Source organism: Coccinella septempunctata, chromosome 7, assembly GCF_907165205.1.
Source record: "Coccinella septempunctata chromosome 7, icCocSept1.1, whole genome shotgun sequence".
Classification (NCBI taxonomy): Eukaryota; Metazoa; Arthropoda; class Insecta; order Coleoptera; family Coccinellidae; genus Coccinella; species Coccinella septempunctata.
Genome location: NC_058195.1, coordinates 28,533,759 through 28,559,587, shown reverse-complemented (window position 1 = coordinate 28,559,587; position 25,829 = coordinate 28,533,759). Strand labels below are relative to the sequence as shown.

General features: G+C 38.7%; 1 protein-coding gene across 1 annotated transcript in view; it reads left to right on the top strand.

Annotated features, from left to right (window-relative positions):
- Positions 1-25,829, top strand: part of LOC123317193 (methylglutaconyl-CoA hydratase, mitochondrial) — an 81,841-nt gene that overhangs the window by 23,586 nt on the left and 32,426 nt on the right. The gene's annotated exons all lie outside the window — the stretch shown is intronic.

The following is a 25,829-nucleotide window of genomic DNA, read 5'->3' as shown; positions in this document are numbered from 1 at the left end:
TGAACTACCAGCGGCTGCTGAAATAGACACACCAAAGTCGCCAAATGAAATCAGGGAAATAATTAGAAGTTTGAAGAAGAGGAAAGCTCCCGGAAGCGATAAAATAACGAATCTTATGTTAAAGAAATCACCTAGAAAAGGTATAGCTGCTCTAACAAATATCGCGAATAGAATTATGAGGATAGAACACTACCCAGAAAAATGGAAAATAGCGGAAGTTATAGTGTTCAATAAACCATCCAAACAGAAGAAGTTCTCACAAAACTATAGACCGATAAGTCTACTGTCGGCGTTAGGAAAAGAAGTAGAAAGAATTATAGCCACGAGGCTAAATGAGGAAACCGAAAATCCGAAACTAATACCAACAGAACAGTTCGGATTCATAAGAGAGCTAGAGAGCATTCAACAGAGCAACAATTATTAAGGCTCGCAGAATACATTACAGAGGGATTCCAAAATAAACAACCTACAGGTCTTGTTTTACTAGACCCAGATGAAGACAAAAGGAGAATGCGAATTTACCGAAGGAGACCAAGAGATTAAAATAAGAACTGAAACTTATTGAATAATCCAATGAAGTGTTAATCCAATAGAGGATAAACACATAAATCCCAGCACGATAGTGTGCGAGAAGAAAACCGACTAAGAGATGAACGGTTTATAGGCAAATGCCCGGAATCGTATTTCCATTTTCAGAATAACGGGCGGTATTAACGTTACCGCATCCCGTAACTTACGGGTGGATAACGTAGCACGTTATCGTTGTTTTTTTGCCTTGCGCACTTCTATTTTTCCATTTGTTTTGAAAGAAATAGGTTATGTTTTGAAACAGGGGCCTCTTAATTGAAATTGAATTGAATTTTTTTAAAGAGAATAGTAGCAGAAGAGACTAAATGAGTTCCTCAAGAATAATCTGATAACCAAAGGTAAAAGTGTATATCTTCAATTAATGGGTCACATGAAAGGAATAGCCGAATGAAAATAGAAATTTCCATCCTAGTGTTCAATTCTGAGTACCTACTTCAATCCCTGATGATTATGAACTATGTAACTTGTTTTCAATAGGAAATAAAAGGGTTCAATTCGAGTTTTTTTTTATTAAGACTCATAAAAGTGGAAAAATCAAGATTGGACATTGGCTTTATGGCTTGATGGCAGTAAACCAGTACACAAATAATTCCAATTTTTTCTTGGTAACTATAGTGGCCACTTATAGGTCCATGTCCATAAATTTTAAAACTATGAAAGCATATCACTGTGAAGAGGTATTTTTCAATACAGTTAAATCCAACTCCACAAACAAAAATTCCTGTAGATATGCATCCATATAAACGCACATAATCCACAAAAACAGAATAAAATGAATCCAAAAAGCATTAGAAACCTATATCGACAATAAACTTTGACATTTACCGATCATCTGTTTGTAATAATGCACCCCCTTATTTTGATCAATGGAAGAGCGTCTTTCCACTGGTCATGGGGTGATTATTTTTAGATGTTAAATACACAATAAGAAGGCCCTCGAAAGGGGAAAAAATGTGGATCCGGCCCGTCCCACGAAGGACAGGTCTTGAAGTTGATATGTTTTTCTGGGGAGATGTTTAAATGAAACTCATGAAAAACTTTAACAAATAAATCTATTGGCAAAATAAAATTGGAACTTCTCTACAAATACGTACTCGGTCGAAGACGACCAACAAAAATCTTCAATTTCTTAAACACATGCAATTAAGCGCAAAACAATAAAACATACTTTCATAACCAAAATCTTGGGTTAAAATTCAACTTCCCAACTTAGCGCTCAATAATAAATCAATACTTTATCAATGAATTTTAGAGGAGCTTTCAAGACTCTGGACGAATAAAAATTGGAACTTTCTACCTTTTTCTGCGACTGCTGTTTGTCTGACGCTGCCGATGAAAACTTTTCGACACCAGACTTTACCCGCACTTATCGGCGAATTCTTTACACTCAACCGAACTTCCCGCACTTTTCCGTCGCAAACGTTTTTCGCTTTAAGTTTCCCTATCTAAAAATTTCAACACAAGTTTATATCTGGTCTTACTACGAATCAAGAAAATTAACGATCACTCCTCGAATGTTACTTTACTGACTTCCGATAAACTGACTTTAACTTCAAATTATTTCCGTTCTCTTTAACTACCTATTTCCCGATATTCCGTTTCTACTTGAACAAAACCAACAAAACAAAGGACTGGACTTTTCTTTATACTGAACTTTTCCAAATATTTATGAGCCGACCGAGTCTCCGATTCTATTCCGTGATCTACCTATACTTTTCTCTTACTTCGTGAAAACCTATTTATTCTAAGTCCCTTTTCTCTATCTTGAATGACTGACTCTACAAAGACTTATAATTCCTCAACTTATCCGTACCGACTCGAAGGGGTATATTTTCGATAATTTTCAGATCACGTCCCCGGACCGACTTAAAGGGGTATTCTTTTTGATCACTTTCCTCGGACCGACTGACTAACTTTTTCTGAGGTACTTTTTCCCCCGGTCTTTCTCTCCCACGCTATGGGTGGTACCACAACGTCCCAAAATCGAAATCATTGGACGATCATTCTTGCTGAGTGGAAAAATCAGCGTTCCCAAGCTCGGTGGTTACAAGAAAATTTCGGCTACTTCGAATTCTGAGAACTGTTTTCCTCTCAGGGTCTCCAGACTAATAAATCTTTCTTAATCTACATGACTGACCGTTTTCACCCGTTCTGAAGTCCTTATCACCGGATATTGGAATCAATTACATAGGCCGGCGATCGCCGGTTGCTCTCCGAAAACGTACATTGTATCAATATCTGCAGAATTTCTGACTGAGTGACACTAACTCTTTCAACTCTTATCGAGCTGGTTATTATTTAAATTCCCGCGACTTAATACCGTCTGATCTCAAGCGCCTCAAAGTATCGTATGTCCAACTAAAAATCGCCTCTGCAGCACGGCTGCAACAATGTATGAATGTTCCAGCGATACCTCGTTTCAATTATCCCAAATTAATTCGAGTTTCTTATTCCGTTTTATTACAATACTCCCCCCTTTTAAAAAGTTTTGGCATTGGATGCCACAACTTTTCCTAAATCATCATATATTCGTCCAAAGTCCATCATCTTACTCTTTCCTAAAACTAACATTCACAAACTTAAGTTTCATAAACGAATTTATCTCACAATTCATAGTTCCTTACTCATTATTTAGACTACTACTATTCTTAAACGACTAAGGTGGTATGTTCTTCGCATAAAATATAAGCAAATTTCGGAACTCTTCCGGTACCTCTTAGCTGTGTTAAAAAAATTAAAAGAGCCGAGGTACCCCCCAAAACAAATAAAATAAACAAAACATAAAACACTGCGCTACAATTATTTAATTAAGCAGTCCTTTCATCCCTTCTAGTCCTTCCCCAAAACACCCCACTATCTCCAGCATGGAGTCCTTTTCACTTTACGGAATTGCTTTTTCACTTTCGCGCACATTTTCAGCCTGACTCTCTGGTTGCTACGCTTCCTGCCATCCTCTCGTATCGTTCTTTCCTGAACTTAACCCTTCGGAATCATATGGAATAACTCTTCAGGTGAAAAACCAAAAGTTACCTCAGGTGGAAAAGTTTCTTTACACGGAACGCCACTGTTTAACTCGTGCTAATGTCCATATCGTATGATCATATTTGGATCACGAAAACACAAACTCAGTTCGACCTTGTTGACGCGGCACATTATTCGGCGCATCGTTTACCGGCTATGTCTCTCAGTCCAGTGTGGTATCACTATCGGTAAAATTGGGTATAACCCTGGATATTGCTCGATTTGTTTTTGGTAGCGTACTTTCGACGTCGGATTTTTTGCTCGCACCTTCTCGCCGTTATTCGTCTCCCATAAGTTGAAAACATTCTTTACTGAGTTAAGCATTTGATTAATCGCAGTTTGTTGAGCTTATTCTATTCCTTCTTCATCGTCAAAGTACGTAGTGGACAGTCTATGTCCAGCCGTCTCTAATCTAATTCTCTTCTGGTTGCCTTCTACTCGCATCTCTCGAAGAACCTTTTTAAACTGAACCATCGTCGTTCTACTGATGACGATTACGTCTACCTCTGGATGATGAATTTCGAGCCTTATATACGGACCGACATTGTTCCATAAACCGCACTTAATCAGTTCAGAATACCCTCGTACGCACACGTTCACATATTGAGTTGAATGTCTCTCATTTCTTCTTTCTAATTCTTTGACGCACAACTTTTCGAGTTCATGAAGATTCTCAACATTTCTGATGAAATAGCCGCAATATTCGGTTTTCCGCACTATGGTATACTATCGCCATCGCCACCTGGTAACTAAGGTTAATCACCATTCAGAGGTTATCCCACTGATGATGACCTGATGATTATACCTTCCTTCTGGTTGAAAATCTGCCATGGATTGTCTTTCAAAGATACCTTCTGTTGGATATTGATTGGCCAAAACCAACTTATCGACTAAATACAAGAACAACGAAAAAAACACATGCAAAAATCATACAAAAACAACTCATCTCCCATGAGCATGCAATTTAATCATGGAGAAAACAATAATCATAAAATACCTATCATAACTATATCAACAAAATTCGACCTTATCGTAAAAGCATGCAGAACGTTGTGCTCACGATAAAGGGTGACCACAACGCTTCTTCATAATCCTATTCCGTCCAGGATTATTTCTATCTCATTCCATCTGTTCCCGATATTCTTTATGGATGATATTTAAAATCATCCATCAGAAAATCACAATTAACCCCTGTATCGTTAATCTAGCTTCCAACATAAAGCTCCTAGCTCAACCGAAAATGACATTGCTCCTATGAAAATCTATCACTCAATAATGACTCTAGTTGAAACTTAACTAAAAAGACGTCAACTCGACGGTGTCTCTCCCAAAACTTCTCATATGTAATACAGCAAACAACCTTTAACTTCAACGATTTCAATCTAAACGAAAATGAACCAATTGCTATATAATGATCAAGGGTTTTTCGGGAGATCAATTCGTTATGATACTCAACCCTGGCGCCCATCTGACCCAAAAAAAAATTAAAGAAACCCATCTTTATACCGTTCCTTTCCCTTATTATAAGTCATTATTACTGGACCTCCTTGTTATTCTACTTATAATCTGTGGAATGGGAAAGGTCGATTATTCCTTTTTCAGGACTATCAGCCAAAATGTCCTGCCACTACCCAGGAAAAAGAAGAAGAAGACCCTTTTCAGGTTGTGACTCTCCGGGTCAGTGAGAGCCCCTGGAATCTGCGAAAGGGCAGGAGTCGATTCACTTCTCCTGACAGGTCAATCCTACAGATTTTCCTGCCGCTACCCTGACCTCTGATTAGGTAGGGCTCCACCTATCTGGGGGACGCCTTATGCGGGTGGACTTCCTTACAATCCTTTCTGGTTCTCTCTTGTCATCATCACTGCTCTCTACGTCCATGTCTGAATTCCATGTATGTCTCCCATATCCCTGTGGAACCATTATCGGATGAAACCTTCGAGGTTTCTCTATTTCCGAATCTGTCTTACTAAAATTCCCAAATCGTTCCTTCTTTCCTGACAGATGTTCCTCAGGGCGCTTTTTCCGAACCTTAGCGACATAAGGTTTCAGCCTATTTATTTCGACAATTCTCTCCTCCCATCCTCCACATTTCCGTATCCTACAGGTCACCGAATCAAACACTTCCTTGATCCTGTATGGCCTTAACCATTTCTTTTCCAATTTTTCAGATACCTCCTTGAAATATACCAAGTCTCCTACCCTAAATTCCACCATCTGAAATTCCTCTGTATTGACGTCCCATGATACTCGTTTACTTGATTTCGACCTCCTGGGTCTATTTTCCTCTTGATACTCCACTTTGTTCCTATCCACTACTATTTCAGTAAACTTCTCTTTGTACCTTTTTCCTTGTTCCCTGTTATCATCCTCATCCCCTCGTTTCTTCCTAGTATAACCGGTACTAATTTTTAAATTCTTCCGAATTTCCTTCCCAGTTCCTTCCATGCAACTCCTTTGTTCATGGCAAACATCAGTTTCCCAGTTACGCCCCTGATCTACGTCGATCATCTGCTCTACGTTATCGATTATTCCCATATTCGATTCTGCCAACTGGCATTCGTCCGTCGCGACCGTCCTTGGCACGCGTCCACTAATTCTTGACCCCCTGGGCCCCTTTTCACGTAAGTACTCAGCATTACTTCCTATCATTTCCGTATTTCTCGCTAAGTTTCCACGTTCAAAATCCTTAGTATTCTTATTTGAGGCTGCCTTTTCCCATGCCTCCACCGGTTTCTCCTTTATTTTTTCATTCCGAACACCTGAATTCTCCTGAATTCCTTCCGCAACTTCTGCTCTAACCATCGAAGACCTTCCTTCTCGCAGTTCCCAAGCTGCTTCCCTTTCACCGCTATTCTTCTTGTTTCCCTTTTCATTCTCATCATCCCTCATCGGGATTCCCAACAGTGACTCTAGGTTCGCCGACCTATCACCATCCTTGTGACCTACCACTGCTGGGTCCGGATTTTCTATTCTGATAGTATTAATACCCCTATGTATGTTAACCTCTTGCATCCTGTGTTGAAACTCCCTCGGAAATGGAGACAATCGGTTGGAAATAGCTTCCCTATTTCGATTCCCTTCTCTAGTTGAATGTTGAACCTTTTCCTCCCCCCTTCGTTGAATCATTTCTAAATTAACGTCACCCCCTCTTACTAGGTTTGTGGGTTTCTGCAGTCTGTTTTCTCTAAAATTTTCTCGTCCCTGACGATTTTGTCTTGGGCAATCCCTAGCCCAATGACCGTTTTGACCGCAAGTATAACAATCTCCCTGAGTCATTTGCCCTGACATTCTATAATTCCTACACTCCCTAGCGAAATGGCCCGATCTACCACATGAATGGCACCCTTTTTTGGTGTTTAGTCCTACATTCTCCTGACTCCTCCAGCTTTTCTTACACTCTTTCGCCGAGTGACCCTGCTGCTCGCATAACTGACACACTATGTGTGTGTGAACTGCCGATATTCTGATGTTTGATGCCCTTCCTTGTATCATCCTGGTTGTAGTTTCTTGTAAAATGACTAGTCTCTCCGCTTTTTCTAAGTCCAAATTTTCTTCCCTTAATAGCGCTTTTTTTTGTTTTTTTTGGTGTAGCAGGGGGAAAATCTGCAAACAGACGAACACACCCTCTGCTGAGGGGGAACAGTGTGGGGATTCTCACTCTCTGAGCTCGAGACCCACTAAAAACCCTTAACTGCTTCTTCATAGGTTCCGGGCATTTTGCCTATTAACCAGTTGACTCTTATGGTTTCTGGACTCTCACACGATCATAGTCGTGTTGATATTTGTATGCTGCCTATAGCTTTTATAGGTTAAGCTCTTCTTTGGTTACATTTAAATACTTAACTGATCTCTGGGTCTTCGGTGGTAGGTTCTTGACCTTCTAGCTTCTTCCGTTGGATCGTAGTCGACTAATCTTCGTAGTTCCTCATTTGGATGTTGTTTGGCTTTGTCGAATATCCTTTCCGCCTTTCTCTTCATAAATTCTGTAACTGGTTCCCATTCCAAGTCCTTGTAGATTTGTTTGTTCATAACAAACCAGGGTACGTCCATCGCCATTCTAAGGAGTTTATTCTCAGTGGCCTGTATTCTCTTGATGTGGGTCTTGGCTGCGAAGCCCCATGCCGCCGATCCATATGTGAGTTGTGGTCGCGCAATAGTTTTAATCATCGTCAACTTGATGTTCTTATTCATATGACTTCTTCTGCCTATGAGTGGATAAAGTTTACTCATTGCGGCTTTTGTTTTATCAACAGCACATTTGATGTGGTTTTTCCATGTAAGTCCTCTGTCAAGCGTCACTCCTAGGTATGTTGCTTCATTTTTCCATTCAACCTCTTCTCCATCAACTTCAAGGTTTTCTTCCATCCTCAATCTTCTCTTTTGCAGTAATATTGCTTGAGTCTTTCTTCCATTGATTTGGATTTTCCATTTGATGCACCATTTGAGTAATTCATCTATGGCTTCCTGCAGTCTCCGGTGTATGATCTCTGGGCGTCGATGTCTGAACGCTATTCCTGTGTCATCTGCGTACAAGGTGAGCATATTTCTAGCATTCTTCGGGATATCATAAACGTATATTACGTAAAGCAGGTCCAAGTACCGATCCTTGAGGCACTCCCGCTTCCAATTGTCTGGTTCGAGAGGTTGCTCCATCTATCTTGACATAAAAGTTTCTATTCCTCAGATAGTTCCTTATAATCTTGCATAGCTTGGTCGAATATCCTGCTTTTTTCATCTTGTAGATTAGGCCTTCGTGCTATACTCTATCAAAAGCTCTCTCGATATCCATCAGAACTAATCCTGTGGCCTGTTTGGTCTGCATTCCTTCGGTGACGTATTCTATGAGCCGTAGTAATTGGAGTTCAGTCGAGTGTTCTCGTCGAAATCCAAATTGTTCGGGTGGAATTATCTTCAACATTTCTGTTTCCTCATTCAGCCTTTTGGCGATAACCCTCTCGACGACTTTTCCTAGTGCTGATAGTAGGCTGATTGGTCTATAATTTTGAGGAAATTTCCGTTCCTTTCCAGGCATTTCTGCAGTTTTCCATCTCTTTGGGTAGTATTCGGTCCTCATCACTCCGTTTGTTATATTCGTCAAGGCGGCTATTCCTTTTCTAGGCAATTTCTTCAACATATAATTCGTTATCCTATCTTCTCCCGGCGCTTTCCGGTTTTTCAGTTTCATTATTATCTCTTTGATTTCTGTTGGTGAAGCCGGTTTTGGAATGATTTCGGTTTCCGGTGGTTCCATCATCAGTTCTTCGTTTGCCTCCACTTCTTCTTCTAGATCTTCATTGTCATCATCATTACTGTAATTTATTCTGGCTTCTCTCTCAATCGAGTCGGCAAGTGCTTCGGCTTTTTCAAGTCTCGTATATACCATTCCGTTTGCTCCATGCAGTGGAGGTATAACTGTCTGTTCTCGTCGTAAGCGTTTTTGCATTTTCCAAGCCGAGTGATCTATTGTATTCAGTTCCCTTAATCTCTGGTGCCATCTGTTATTACGCAGTTCTGTTAAAGCATTTTTCAATATCTGACTATGCTTATTCAGTTTCTTCTTGTCTTCTTCTCTTTTTGTTGTTCTGTAGATTTTCCTGAGTCTTCTGTTCTTTTTTATAAGTTCCTTTATATCTCTTGGCGTATCTCCATGTGAATGTTTCGGAATTGGTTTCCTTATTCTCTTGGTGCTTTCTTCATAGGCACCTTTTATTTGATTTTCCAATTTTTCAACTGCTTCATCTAATTCATCCCGGGTGTTTATTTGGGGAATTTCCGTGATTTTCTCCTGAAGTAAATTCTTATATTTCTCCCAGTCTGTGCGATCCTTGGTTTGTGTTTCTTCTTCGTTTCTTGGGCCATGTCCCACTATGAATTCTATGGGATTGTGGTCTGAAGTTCCGTCTTCTATTGTATCAATGCTGATTTCTTCAGTGATGTCTTTCATTACGACAATGTCCAGTACATCGGGTAGTCCATTTACTCTTGGTATGTAGGTCGGTATATCAGGTCCTATCAAAACTGCATCAAGTTTTTCAGCATAAATCTTCAGTCTTCTCCCGTTGGTATTTTCCACCCTACTGTTCCATTCCTGCGATTTGCAGTTAAGATCACCAATTATGATTTTCGGGTGTCTTCCTTCTAGTAGCATTTTCAGATCCTCTTCCAGCATGTCCTTATCCGGTGATTTATAAGTCGAAATAATCTTCACTTGTCCTCGATTAGTATTCACAATAATCGATATTGCTTCTACTTCTTGACCATTGAATATTTGGTCGAAATGGTGATCCATATTCCTTCTAGCCAGTATAGCAACGCCACCTGTGCTGTTAGGTCTATCATTTCTGTAGATATCGTAATTGGGAAATGCTATCCGAACGTTGGGGTTAAGTCTTGTTTCTTGGAGAGCTATGACATCCGGTCTCTTCTCTTCAATCAGTTCTTCGAATTCTGGTCTGCGGGCTCTCAATCCTTCGACGTTCCAAGAGACGATTATGAGATTGTTCTTTATCGTCGTATCAGCCATTAAATATTCTTAATAATGTAACGTTTTCTTTGCTTGATTAAAACGTCCAACTTATTAAAATTATTTATTTACACTTAATACACTTATAATTCACAAACTAACTATCACACTACTATTTATTTCCACTCTTGTTTATTTCCACTAGTCGCTTGCACTGTTACTGTAGTTGTACTTGCCTACCTGCTCCTCCGCTGGGCTTATATAGGCGCCGGAAACATTCAGGTAGATTCGCGGTTATTCTGGAAGCTCTCGACCGCTCTGGTTCTCGAAAGGTCCGACCGCAAGGGCCGGACTGGTTACACTGTCCCCTCCTTAAGCCTGTTCTGTCCCAGAACAGATTTAGTGAATTTCTCCGAGGACCGTGGCGAAACTTGCAGTCATCACCATTCCTACAGTAGCCATTCTGATGGAAGTAGCACTCCACAGTTTTTCCAGGCTCCCTGGCATGCTTTGGGTTGAAACTGCACACCAGGATCCGTATAACAGTCCCCTGAAATACCACCTCCAGCATGCTTCGCACAACTCGCCAATTCAGCTGGTCCAATCCACAACCGAGCTTGGGAACAGCTAATTTCCTAACTCCAAAGCGTTGAAGGTCTTCTTTCAAGCTATGCAGTGCCGTCCATAGATTCTGATAGGTTGGCTTCTGATAAGAATGTCGCTTGGTGACTAGGTAGTAAATGAACCGACCTTCAGCCTTCAATTTCAAAACTTTTCCGATTCTTGGCTGCTGTCGCAATAGTTGTTCCTGACGTCCAAATTTATTTCTGAATACTCTGGCTATTCCTTTGCTCATACGAAGGTCCTCCGCTACGCAATGAGCGAGAGAGTATTCCTCAGACACGGTAAAGAGATCTTGATGTACTTCCTGTGTAACGCCGAACCGTGCAACGCGTGTCTCACCATAACAATCCATAAACTTCTGGTAATCGCTGCTACCTTGCATCGGGGCTTCCACAAGACGTACCTCTTCTTTGTCCTGCGCGTACGGGGCTAATCGGTTGAAATGGACAACCTTTGGTTTTCCTCTGGGGAGCTTCCTTATCCGGTAAACTACATCATTTATCCTCTTGATTACTTCATACGGTCCCTCCCACTGCCTCTGCAGCTTTGGTGAAAAACCTTTCCTCCTTTGTGGATTATGTAGCCACACCAGATCTCCAGCGGTGAATCCACCTTCAATAGCCTTGATGTCGTAGCGCATTTTCATTCTGTCACTTGCTTGCTGCATTTGATTGCGCACCTTGCCATGAATGTAATCCAGCTTGTTCCTTAATTTACTAACGTAGTCCTCCCCAGCTACGTCTTCTCCAGGCTTACATCCAAACTCTAAGTCGCAAGGCAGTCTTATTTCTCGGCCGAACATTATACTGGATGGAGTTTCCTTGGTAGATTCTTGAACCGAAGATCTATATGCCATGGTGAATAGATGTAAATATTCATCCCAATCCCGCTGGTGATCAGAAACTACTTTGGCCAGATGTTTTCCCATGGTCCGATTCATTCGTTCGACCATGCCGTCTGATTGTGGATGAAGAGGTGTAGTCCTTGTTTTGTGAATTCCCAATTTGCTGCATACTTCTTGGAATAGCTTCGATTCAAAATTTCGGCCTTGATCACAATGCAGCTCCAGAGGTATTCCAAATCTGCAGAAGAATTCTCTGACCAATTTATCAGCTACCGTACTTGCCTCTTGATTAGGAATACCGTAGGCTTCCACCCATTTCGTGAAATAGTCCATCGCTACCAAAATGTACTTGTTTCCATGGTCTGTTTCGGGAAAGGGGCCAGCGATGTCGATAGCTACTCGTTCCATGGGGGATCCGACGTTATATTGCCTCATTGGTGCTTTTCCTTTACCATAAGGTCCGTTAGCAGCAGCGCAAACCTTGCATCTTCTACACCAATCTTTAACGTCCCTTTTACAATTTGGCCAATAAAATCGCTGCCTGACTTTTTCCAATGTCTTGGTTATCCCGAAATGTCCACCTGAAGTTCCATTATGTAGTCTGTTCAGAATGTCTGTCACACGGCTCTTCGGCACAATCAACTGAAGTCTCTGCTCAGTTCCATCTTCATTTTCCCAACAACGTTTCAGAAGACCTCCATCAATCTTCAACGTTTCCCATTGTGCCCAATACGACTTTACATTCTGGCTCAGTCTGGATACTTCTTCCCAAATAGGTCGCCTACCGGTCTTCTTCCAACTCAGGATTACTTTCAAGTCGTTATCCTCTTCTTGTGCTCTTTGAATTTCTTCAGGTAGCCACTCGTCTTCGATTACGGAGGTCCGCCTTAAATCGATCTTTTCTTCCAGGCGCGAACAATGGCTGCAATTCTCGGGACAAGGTCTTCTTGATAACGCGTCTGCATTGCGATGGCTAGTCCCCGCTCTGTGTTCAGTGTCAAAGTCATACTCTTGCAGCCTCTCAATCCATCTAGCCACTTGTCCTTCCGGGTTCTTAAAACTCAGGAGCCATTTCAAAGCAGCATGGTCCGTTCTCAGTAAGAATTTCCTTCCGTACAAATATTTGTAGAAATGTTCTACGGACTTGATGACTGCTAAAAGTTCTCTCCTGGTCACGCAATAATTCCGTTCTGGTTTGGACAACACCTTGCTGAAGTACCCGATGACTCTTTCCTGTCCTTCCTGGACTTGCGATAGAACGCCGCCAATGGCTGTATTACTGGCGTCGGTGTCGAGCACAAATTTACCTTCAGCCCTTGCGTAACTCAGAACTGGAGCTGAGACCAGAGCCTTTTTCAATCGTTCGAAAGCTTCAGTGCAATCATCGGACCATATGTAATCCTGTCCATCTTCCGTCAATTTCGTCAGCGGCTTGGCAACGTTGGCAAAACCAGATACAAATCTTCTATAATAAGTGCAAAGGCCTAAGAAACTCCGCAACTCACTTTTGTCTTTCGGTATAGGCCATTCCTGCACTGCCTTGATCTTATCCGGATCAACTTTCACACCTCCCCGTGAAACTACGTGTCCTAAATATTTCACTTCTGTTCGAAACAGATTACACTTTTTAGGACTTAGCTTTAGGTTGGCATCACGAAGTCGCTGGAAAACTTCGGATAGGTTGTGTAGGTGATCTTGGAATGATTTTCCCACTACTATCACATCATCAAGATACACCAGACAAGTTTTCCAGGAGAGCCCTCTCAATATTGTCTCCATCAGACGTTCAAATGTGGCAGGAGCATTGCATAGACCGAAAGGCATAACTTTAAACTGCCACAGACCCGTTCCAATACTGAAGGCAGTCTTTTCTTTGTCTTTTGGATCCAAGCCAACCTGCCAATATCCACTCTTCAGATCCAAGGTGGAAAACCAACGTGATCCCGAGAGTGTGTCCAGGGTATCGTCAATTCTCGGTAACGGATAGCTGTCCTTTTTCGTGGCCTGATTGAGCTGCCTGTAGTCTACGCAGAATCTAGTGGTTCCATCCTTCTTCTTCACTAATACAACGGGCGAGGTCCAGGGGCTATCGGACGGTTCGATTACACCTTCTCTCGCCATGTCTTCAATAATCCTTTCAGCTTCTTCTCTCTTTGCCAGAGGAAGACGTCTAGGATGCTGTCGGATAGGTTGTGCATCACCAGTATTGATTTTATGCTGCACAACATCAGTCTTCCCTGCTTTTCCGTCCGTAGCAAAAACGTCGGAGAATGTTTGAACCAATTTTCTCACTTCGAGTAGTTGGTATCGGTCGAGCTCTTGACATTTTGAAGTGAGGAGGGACACCAGTTCTTCAGAATTTCTTTGCGATTTTGAGACTTCTGCAGTACTTATCCCACCCGAAATATGGTACACAGGTACACCACGTCCAATCAAGGTATCCTTCTTCAGGGTGACTGGAAACATGTTGACATTTAGCAATCGGATGGGAATGCTGTCTCTTACCCTTACCAAGGTCTTCCCAAGTAATAGTCCTTTAGCTAAGGTTATATCGTCAGAGGGCTCAATTACTCTCACGCAGCCACTCCTCGTTACATCGTCACATCTACCAGTCACTATGCCTTCAGTTCGCCCTGGCAACGTGATGTCCTCGGTCAGTCGAATCCGATATATCTTGTCCTCCACATCATTGAATGGAATCTCTTCACTTCCTAGCCGAAGTACATCACTCTTCATATCCAATTGGCATCCAAGCTTCTTAACAAGGTCCAATCCCAGAATAAGTTCTTCCGTGATTCCAGCTACCAGAACTTCGTGGCTAACTGTTGTGTTTCCCAATTCAATAGTGGAGACGATCGATCCATAAGTCGGTATTTCCTGTCCAGATGCAGTTCGAAGTTTGATCCTAACTGGGCGAATCTTGAATCCTTCAGCAATTTCTGGACGCACAATAGTTTTGGTCGAGCCAGTGTCTACCAGTATTTTCACATTTCGATCATTTATCTTTCCAGGGATAACTATGCTTGATAAATCCTTAGACATTATTCCTCGGATAATCACTTCGGGGGCATTTTTGGCTTGGGTCGATTTATGCCCCTTATCACCGACCCCTTTTAGTTTCCCTGCTGTGACTCTTTTTCCAATTCTGGACAGTTTCGCTTGAAATGCCCACTTTTGTTGCAGTTCCAGCACACAGCATCCTTTTTCCTAACTTGTGATATTCTGCGGATTTCTTCCCTGACAATGTCCTCAATAGATCGGTCTGTTTCTTGGACTTGTCTTACACGAAGGTGTCCCCTATGCGACGCTTGCTTCGCTGCCTCAATTTCCAAAGCCTGGGCTAAGGCATCATCTATAGTTCTAGGGCGTGCTAGTCTCAGGGCTTGTTGTATTTCACTATCCTTTATCCCATCCACGAATGTCTGGATTGATAGCTGTTCCAGGAAGCTGTCTGGAGCAGATGGATAAGCCAGCCTGACTAATCTCGCCACATCAGCTTCAAACTCCTGGAGATTTTCCCCTGTTTTCTGCACTCGGTTCTTTATTTGTGCATGGTATACTTGTTGTAGATGAGCATCACCATATCTCATCTGAAGTTTCGATGTAAGAACTTCGTAACAGGCTTGTTGACTCTCCGGGATCGTCTGCAAAATGTTGAGTGCCTCTCCTCGTAGAGCTATAATTAATGCCGTGGCTTTTTCGTTGTCGTTCCAATTGTTCGCCAGCGCAGCAGCTTCAAACTGTTTCTGATATGTCGACCAGGGTATTTTTCCATCAAAAGTTGGAGGCTTGATCTTCATTCTACTACCTTCGCCGTCATTTTCCGCTTTCGCTGTGCTGTAGGGTGTTGAAGCCAGAATATCTGTTCTGTTTGACGTTCTTTTCAAGGAATCTATCAATTTGGAATGATGTTCAATTATTCCTGCCATTTCTTCCAATTTTCCATTAACGTCGTCATAAACTTTGTCAAACTTTTCGTCAACTGTTTCATAAACTTTGTCAAACTTTTCATCAACTCTTTCATAAACTTCGTCAAATTTTTCGTTCACTATATCAAATTTCTCGTCTACTTTTTCAAATTTTTCATTTATGGTTTCCAGTTTTTTATCCAATTTATCTGTAAGTTGACTCACCACATCGTTACAATTTTCCCTAATCTGGTCCATTTTCTCGTTCAATTTCTCATCAATTTTCTCATTCAATCTTCTAGAATTTTCTTCCAATTGTTCATTTAACTTACAAGAGTTCTCGTCCATTTTCTCATTCAATTTTCGAGAATTTTCTTCCATTTGGACCATTTGTTCGTTCAACTTACAAGAGTTCTCGTCCATTTTCTCATTCAATTTTCGAGAATTTTCTTCCAACTTACAAGAATTCTCGTCCATTTTCTCATTTAATTTTCTCAAAAAGTCCATTACCGCTTGAGTCTCCATCGCGTTCTGTAATCTTGTGGTCACTGGCATGAACAAATAACCGAAATTATTTATTTAATTTGAGCGATGTTGAACCGCACACTTGACACCAATGTAACGTTTTCTTTGCTTGATTAAAACGTCCAACTTATTAAAATTATTTATTTACACTTAATACACTTATAATTCACAAACTAACTATCACACTACTATTTATTTCCACTCTTGTTTATTTCCACTAGTCGCTTGCACTGTTACTGTAGTTGTACTTGCCTACCTGCTCCTCCGCTGGGCTTATATAGGCGCCGGAAACATTCAGGTAGATTCGCGGTTATTCTGGAAGCTCTCGACCGCTCTGGTTCTCGAAAGGTCCGACCGCAAGGGCCGGACTGGTTACAATAATTTGCTGCATCTTCTTCTCAATCTCTTTCTCCAGATTCTGCATCATCGTGCTGAGGAGGTTTTTCGTGAACTTATCCAGTTCCTCAGTGATTCCAGAAATTCCTTTTCTGGTTTCGGCTTTTTTGACGGTTTTTGCCTTTTCCGTCTTTTTCTCTGGTTTCTTCGTCTCTTTGACTGCTTTGGTTGCAGTTTCCTGGGGTTTCTTCACTTCCGAAGAGTTTTGGGCTGGCTTCGGAGTATTTTGTGTTGGCCTCGAGCTGGTTTGGTTTGATCTTGGCGATCTCTTGGCCTTTTTAGTGACCAATTTCCATTCGCTACATCCGTTGTAGCTGGCTGGATGTCCTTGCTCTCCACAGAGAACACAAGAAGCATTTCGCTCCTCGTTCTCCCTGGTAAGCGTACACTCCTTGGAGCTGTGATTACCGGAGCATTTCACGCACCTCCATGGAAAAGTGCACTTACTTTGGGCATGTCCATATCGCTGACAGCGATAACATTGTCCAGGCCCGGTCGTCCTTCTCTTAGGTTCAACAACACAGTTCATGTTGTAGAGCCTTCTCACCTCGAAGATACCCTTATTCTGGGTTTTAACCAGCAATAAGGGCATCGGCTTTTTTGTTATATTTGAGGTCATCCTTATGACCTCAGCATCGACGATCCCTTGATCCTTGAGGTCGTCAAGGATCGTCGGGATATCTGCATCCAGCGGTAGGTATCTCACTACCGCGTAAATTTTCTATTCCTCCTCTCGTTGGAGAGTGTAAAACTCTCTGTTGATTTTGTGGAGGAATTCAGTCATCCTTCGATGATCATCGGCGGTTTGTGGGACGATTCTTATAACCTAGATATATAAAAACTAGTTATAAAAACTAGATAAAAGTGAGAATAATAGAAACATTAAAAGTAGAAAAGTGCTACAACCAAAATATAAATGGGAGACTATAGAGGAATATCACCCATGAATTTCACCGGCAATTTGTCAGAAAATTGGAGGTTATGGCGTCAAAAATTTGAAAATTATTTGATTGCTTCAGAGGTCAGTAAAAAGGACCCGAAAGTTCAAATTGCTCAATTATTGCATTACATTGGTGAAGAAGGTATGTCAATATATAATACATTCACCTTTGCGAATGAAGAAGAAAGTGAAAAATTATCCACGGTAATTAATCAGTTCGAGTCTCACTTCATGCCGAAAAAGAATTTGTCCTATGAAAGATTTAAATTTTTTACTCGAAAACAATTAGAAGGAGAAACGATTGAACAGTTTGCCACTGATCTTAAAAATAAAGCTAAGTCTTGTGAATTCGGCGATTTGAAGGAAAGTCTTATCAAAGACATATTAACATGTGGCTTACAAAGTCAAAATTTAAGAGAGAGATTACTGCAGGACGATCAAAAAACATTAGAAGAAGCTATCCAATTGTGCTTATCTGTTGAAAGTTCAAGAAAGCAGTCAAGTTTAATTTCGAAGGCAGGTTCTACTGTTCCAATAAATTCTCTCTATAAAAGTCAAAATGGTGTCCATCCACAGCATGGAAAATCCTTACGCTCCTTCTCGAAGAAAGAAATGGCCTATCAACAGAGTCACGCGCAGTCACAAAAAGGGACGAGTAATCAACAGGGAACTACTTCGGCCCACTTCAATTCAAAATCGAACCGTCGAACAAATTTTCAAGGTCAAGATTGTTGTTACAAGTGCGGAAGTAAACACGAGAAGTATTGCTGTCCGGCATATAGACGAAAATGTGAAGTTTGTGGGTTATACAATCATTTTGCGAAAATGTGTAATAAAAGAAAAGTGAATGGTGTTAATATGGAAAAGAATTGCGAGGAAATTGACAACAAGCCTGTTTATGTGTACAGTGTTGATCAAACATACTCAAGAAATAATTCATGGTATACGTCTTTACTCTTGAATAACAAGGTAACTGTCTGTTTTAAATTGGACACGGGAGCCCAAGCGAATTTAATATCAATGAGTAAAATGAAAAATTTAAAGGAAAATAATTTAATAATGACATAAAATTGAAGTCATATACTAATGATTTTCTTCCTGTTATTGGCAAATGTTTTTTGAATTGTAGATATAAAAATGTTACTGCCTTATTGGAATTTTTTGTAGTGGATTCCAGTTTAGAGTGTATACTTGGTCTAGAAGCATACCAAAAGTTAAATTTAATAAAACTAATTGATTCAAACGATAAAATCGATCAAAATGAAAGAGGTATGATAGAATACCCATTCAAAGAAAGCAGTGTTGCTATTATGGATAGATATCGCGATAGATTTTCAGGCTTAGGATGTTTAAATGTAAAATACCATATAGAACTGAATAACAATGTTCAGCCAGTGGTTCGCCCTACTCGTAGAATACCCATCCCATTGATAGATGACTTTAAGAAAACTTTGATTGATTTGGAAGAAAAGAAAATTATTAAAAAAATCAATGAGCCAACAGATTGGGTCAATTCATTGGTTGTATTACGAAAAAATGATGGATCTCTTCGTGTTTGTTTGGATCCACGTGATTTAAATTTGGCCATTAAAAGAGAACATTTTCAATTACCTACTCTTGATCAAATTGTATCAAAATTAACAGGAGCTAAATATTTTAGTAAATTAGATGCCACAAGTGGTTTTTGGCAAATTAAACTTGATGATGCTAGTGCCAAATTATGCACATTTGGTACGCCATATGGGCGATATTGTTTTTTGAGAATGCCTTTTGGTATAAAATCAGCTCCGGAGGTTTTTCATAAACATTTCAAAAATATTTTTGACATGGATGGAGTTGAGATATATTTAGATGATATTATTGTATGGGGTGAGACACTGGATGAACATAATTTACGATTGAGAAAGGTTTTAGACATAGCAAGAAAAAATAATGTCACTTTCAATAAAAATAAATGTAAGATTTTAATGTCGGAAATATCTTTTATGGGTCACAAAATAACATCTGAAGGATATTATCCAGGGTTAGATAAGATTGAAGCTATAAAAAATATGACAATACCTACAAGCAAAAAAGAATTACAAAGGTTTTTGGGGATGATTACGTATGTCGGTCGTTTTATACCAAATTTGTCAAATTTAAATTCACCATAAAGGGAGCTCATAAAAAAGAATAATTTATTTGTTTGGACTGATCAGCATACGGAATCCTTCCAAAATTTAAAAAGAAAATTAACTGAAGCCCCGGTTTTGCAATATTATGACTTAAACAAGCCAGTTGTTATTTCTGTTGATGCCTCCAAAGATGGAATTGGTGCTTGTTTACTACAGAATGGTCTACCTTGTGCTTTTGCTTCGCAAGCTTTAACTGAAACTCAGAAAAGGTGGGCACAGATTGAAAAGGAACTGGCAGCAGTTCTTTTTGGCTGTCAAAAATTTTATGAATTTGTGTATGGGCGCCCCTTTTCTGTGGAAACTGATCACCGTCCTTTGATAGGAATTTTTAAAAAACCTTTATTAGAATGTCCTGCACGATTACAGCGTATGGTACTTCAGTTACAAAAATTTGATTTTGAATTGATTTATAAGCCAGGTAAAGACTTATTCTTATCTGATGCTTTGTCCAGAGCATACATTAAGAATAATGAAAATTCAATACCACTTGATGATGGTTTAGAAGTATGTGTGATAGAAAATAATAGTAAATTTAGCGATGAGAAGTTTAGAGAATTGTTGAAACTTTCAAATGAAGATTCAGAAATGTGTTTATTGAGTAAATATATTAAAAATGGTTGGCCTAATACTATTAAAAAAGTTCCTGATATGTTAAGGGATTATTATAGATTTAGGAATGAGATTGTTGAAAGCAATGGTCTTTTATTCAAAGGAAATAAAATTATTGTGCCTAAAGGGTTAAGGTCTAAGATTATTGATAGTATTCATTATGGTCATTTTGGAATTGTAAAATGTAAAAATAGAGCCAATCAATCTTTTTTCTGGCCAGGAATGATTTCAGAACTGGAAAAAACTGTATCTAATTGTGGAATATGCAATAAATATAGAGTAAATAATCAAAAGGAGGAATTGAAACATCATGAAATACCTGAAATTCCATGGAACAAATTAGGTATAGACATACTGTATTTAGGGTCTCAAATGTTCTTGTTAGTTGTAGATTATTATACAAAGTGGGTTGAGTTGATAAAATTGGAGCAGAATGCTCATTCTGTTAGTGTTGTAAATATTTTGAAAACATTATTCGGCACATTTGGCATTCCAGCAGTTATAATTTCAGATGGGGGACCTCAATTTTCTTCCTTAGCTTTTAACAATTTTTCAAAAAAGTGGGGTTTTAAACATATATTCACTAGTGCACAATATCCGCAGTCTAATGGAATGGTCGAGAGAACAAAACAAACCATCAAAAAATTACTCAGAAAGGCCAGAGAGGAGGATAAAGACATAGAGTTGGTTTTGCTTTTATACAGAAACACGCCCTTGGAGTGTGGTTTTTCTCCGGTACAGCTTAACAGCTTATGTTTTCTAGAAATTTAAGAGATATACTACCTACCACTGCTGAGGCACTTAGACCCCAAAATGTAAATTTTCAAAATTATAATAAAACGTTGTCATCAAGAAAAACTAGAGAGAAATATTATTACAATCGTAGTCATAAAAATTTAAAACCATTAAAAAAAGAATAATAGAGTCAGATATCAAGATTATTCGGGTTCTAATTGGAAAGTTGGCAAAATAATTGATATACCTCGAGAACGTTCTTATGTTATAGAAAAAGAAAATGGAAATCAAATATTTAGAAATAGGAGGTTTATAGAAGGTTTGTCAGAACCTGAAACAGAACTAGTAAAAGCGGAAGAAGCGGAAATAAGTGATTTTAATTTAAGTAAATTATATGAGCCTGAAGAGGTTTACAATGTAGTACCATCAACATCTTCAGGTAGGGTTGTAAGAAAGCCCGAAAGATTCGGATTCATTTAAAGGTATTTGTACTGTATAATATTTTTTAAGGGACTTTTACAGTGTTATGCAAAAAATATGTTGTATATATTATAGGAACTTTTGTTTAGTTAGGTAAATTCTTTAAAAAAAAAAAAAAAAAAAAAGGAGATGTCACATATCATAGTTCATTACTGGTGTATTGTATTGTTGACGAGCCGCCACTGGAGGTCGTCTGTCATATATATTGTACTTGATTGTGAATAGACAGTTCCCATCTAGATCTTGCATCATTCACATCCTTCCTTATTAAAAATGTAACAGTCCGAATGGTCAGACATTTTAAAATCTGATTAATAATTACTTTGTTACTCAAAGAAATTGGAAATAAAATTTTTCAAGACAAAAAAGAAAAATGTATCTCATGCATAAAAACAAAACGACTCATCAAAAATTCTCTACGCTATGAGAAAAATCAGAAAGAAAGATACGAAAAATGAGCTCACCTGATGTTTTCTGCAGTACCAACGAGAAAAAAAATCCTCTGGACACTTAGGATGAACACCAACTTTGAAAATTTTAAAGAATTAAAATTCCGATAGCAAATATAGAACCTACACAAACTTCACAGACGGAATCAAATATTCCGTAGCTTTGTTAGTGGGCACTTTCACCTCCGCTTTCACTTTTACGGCACTGTGACACTTCGACTTTCTCGTCCGCTTTCTCTTTTATAGCACTAGGAGCACTGTAGCACGTCTTCTCCTGTCAAGCGAATGACTCGGAATGACTCGGAATTAATAGCGCTACCCCCATATCCTTCATTAAATCCTTGCGCAACCCTGTTTTGAATTGGTTCAGTATCAGATCTTTATTTTTCTTTCTGATTCCCGCTTCTTCGTCTAGCGATGCTCCGCCCAAATCTTCCCGGAGTAATTCCGCGCCTAAAATCCGCAGCCTAGTACAAAATGATGAAACATCTTTTAATTTCAATAGAGTAAGGGTTTCTTCCTCACTCCATCCGTCCAATTTCGACCTCAACTCTAATTTGTCGAAGTACCGCTTCGCGTCTTTTCCCGAAAAACCATCAAGGGTTGTCGCAATCATCCCCAACGAATACATAAACGGAAATCTCATAACATCTTTCTCAGCCACCGCAGGGGTGGTAGTACTAGCACTAGCCGCCGGCAACATTTTTCAAAACCTTGTGAATAACCTCAATAACAATTAAATCCGAAAACTATCTTCGATCTCCGCAAATTAGACGAGGAAAACAAACAATTATATCAGGTTTACGATATTTCAAAGTATGAATCAAATATCCCTATTTCAAAAATCTAAAATACACTGCGCACACACGATAGAATTAATCAAACTATAAACGCCAAATACTCTCTCTATTCAAAATATATCAACCTTATATGGAAACGCCCTAAAAGACAAATTATATCACCAAAAAAATATTATCCTGAACGCAACGGTGATCCCAAAAATAATTAACGTCCTGAAAGAAAAATTATATCACCAAAAAAAAATATTATCCTGAACGCAACTGTGATCCCAAAATAATTAACGCCCTGAAAAAAAAATTATATCACCAAAAAAAATATTATCCTGAACGCAACTGTGATCCCAATGATAATTAACGCCCTGAAAAAAAATTATATCTCAACAGCAAAAATAAAATTCAATAAACAATGTCCTGAAAAAAAAACCTGCAACCCTATCTTGTCCTAACCTTCCGCATTATTCTGTAAATCAAACCGATCCAAATATTACATCCAACTGACTTAAAATTCCGAAATATTCTGACGTTTATTTGATCAAGACACTTAACTTGAAATTACCAAAATTCAAAATTTCACTTAATTGAAGCAATTAAATTCAAATGACCGAAATTCAAAATTATTTTAGCCTCCAAATTGATGAAAAAAAATAATTCAAATGATTTCACCCTTAAATCCGTGTTCAAATTCTAATAAAACAGCATTAAAAACGTCTCAATTTTTTCTAATCTGCTTTCTCTAAATTCTCTAAATTCGCAAGAAAAAAAAATTTGAATGAAACTAACTAATTCTCCAACCCACTTTTTGTAACAAAATTACCGATCATTCGACTAGTTACCAATAAACACAAAATGAATTATTAAACACGCCAAAGAATTATAACTTGATTGGCGACTTTTCTTCTAAAATTTTTCGATAAACTACAAGTCCAAATTCAATAAATCCGCGCACACAACTTTGCGTTCAAAATCCTACGTAATTGATACTCAACAAAAAAAAATTCAAAAATTATTCACTTCAAAACCATCAAATTCCTGCAAAATAAAAAATTTCAAAACACACAGTAGTATACACTTCAAAAAAAAATAATTAACCTGAAAACAATAAAAAAAAAATATCTTTCACCATCAGCCAAGAATGCACCCTCAAAACAATAAAATTATCGCGAAAAATTAAATTCAGATCTTCAATACTGATCAACTACTTTATCAATTTTTCTTAACGTTTCCATCCATCGATCAATTAAATCTTCCACAAATTATTGAACATCAATGTTCTTCACGAATAAAATTTTCCAACTATCTACCGATTAAAAAACTTGATAACTTATCCGATTTTTGAAATAAAATTCTGATCCACCACAACGAAGAGTAAATAACAAACTTTTTCCAACTCTACTCAGCTTTCTCTAATATCACGGCAGCTAGACTTTAACGAAAACAAAAATTTCTGTTCACAACTCTACTTGTCACTTTTCACAAATTAACTCGATTATTCTCTTGAAATAAACAAAATCGACGCAAAATGAAATTATCCTTGGCAATAGAAATAACTCAGAGTTCCTTCATCCGAAAGTCCTCAAATTCATTGATATAATCGAAACTTAATCCATCAATCAACCCTTAGTCAACCACAAAATTCTTAAAACAAAATTCTCTCAATACTTCTACAATGGCTCCGATTGAATTATTGGATTTTATCTCGACTCACTCCAGAACAACTAAAACTTTGAAAATCAACTTCTCAAACAAAACAATTTTGGTATTCTACCCCAGAAAAATCAACTTAAATCCCACCGCTGTCACCAGTGTAATAATGCACCCCCTTATTTTGATCAATGGAAGAACGGCTTTCCACTGGTCATGGGGTGATTATTTTTAGATGTTAAATACACAATAAGAAGGCCCTCGAAAGGGGAAAAAATGTGGATCTGGCCCGTCGCACGAAGGACAGGTCTTGAAGTTGATATGTTTTTCTGGGGAGATGTTTAAATGAAAGTCATGAAAAACTTTAACAAATAAATCTATTGGCAAAATAAAATTGGAACTTCTCTACAAATACGTACTTGGTCGAAGACGACCAACAAAAATCTTCAATTTCTTAAACACATGCAATTAAGCGCAAAACAATAAAACATACTTTCATAACCAAAATCTTGGGTTAAAATTCAACTTCCCAACTTAGCGCTCAATAATAAATCAATACTTTATCAATGAATTTTAGAGGAGCTTTCAAGACTCTGGACGAATAAAAATTGGAACTTTCTACCTTTTTCTGCGACTGCTGTTTGTCTGACGCTGCCGATGAAAACTTTTCGACACTAGACTTTACCCGCACTTATCGGCGAATTCTTTACACTCAACCGAACTTCCCGCACTTTTCCGTCGCAAACGTTTTTCGCTTTAAGTTTCCCTATCTAAAAATTTCAACACAAGTTTATATCTGGTCTTACTACGAATCAAGAAAATTAACGATCACTCCTCGAATGTTACTTTACTGACTTCCGATAAACTGACTTTAACTTCGAATTATTTCCGTTCTCCTTAACTACCTATTTCCCGATATTCCGTTTCTACTTGAACAAAACCAACAAAACTTCTTATTAGATAACAATTATTTATTTATTTTTTGATAGATATTCAGATTTTCAATGTATCTTTTATTTCTGCTGAAATTTTCTGTATTTTGGCCACTGTTTTCCGAACAACATCCACAAAACATAATTAGGTCATTTCAAATTGCTCATTTTCTACTTGAAATTTTTACTTGACGATTTCTATGTTTATGTTGTTGTTTCAAAAAATTATACTTGCTTGCTTGCTTTATCCTTTACTATGTGCTAGGTCGAATTCCATCCACACATCAAACAAATATCAATTGAGACTCTACCTCTTAACTGTGCCAGGAAACTGCGTTCCTCTACACGTTAAACAATCCTTTTAAAATTACCCAAATGGGGGGATCTTGACAGTCACAATTCTATCAACATCTACACAATCACTTTAGAACTTTCACACAAATATTTTCAAAAAGACTCTTTCAAACTATATTTTTGAGTTCCAAACCAGGACGCGGGGAAAAGTAGTCATCCCGCCGTGACAATCATTTTGGAACTCCCCAAAAATTATACCAGATGTTTTACATATTCATAGAATAGAAGTCATCTGTTCGTAGGCCAAAGATTTTTCCATTCGCCCTCATAACTTACAATCATAAATAATTTAGCAATCTGAGAAGAAAAACTGAGGTAACTTGTAAAGAAGTTGATGGCGCTTGT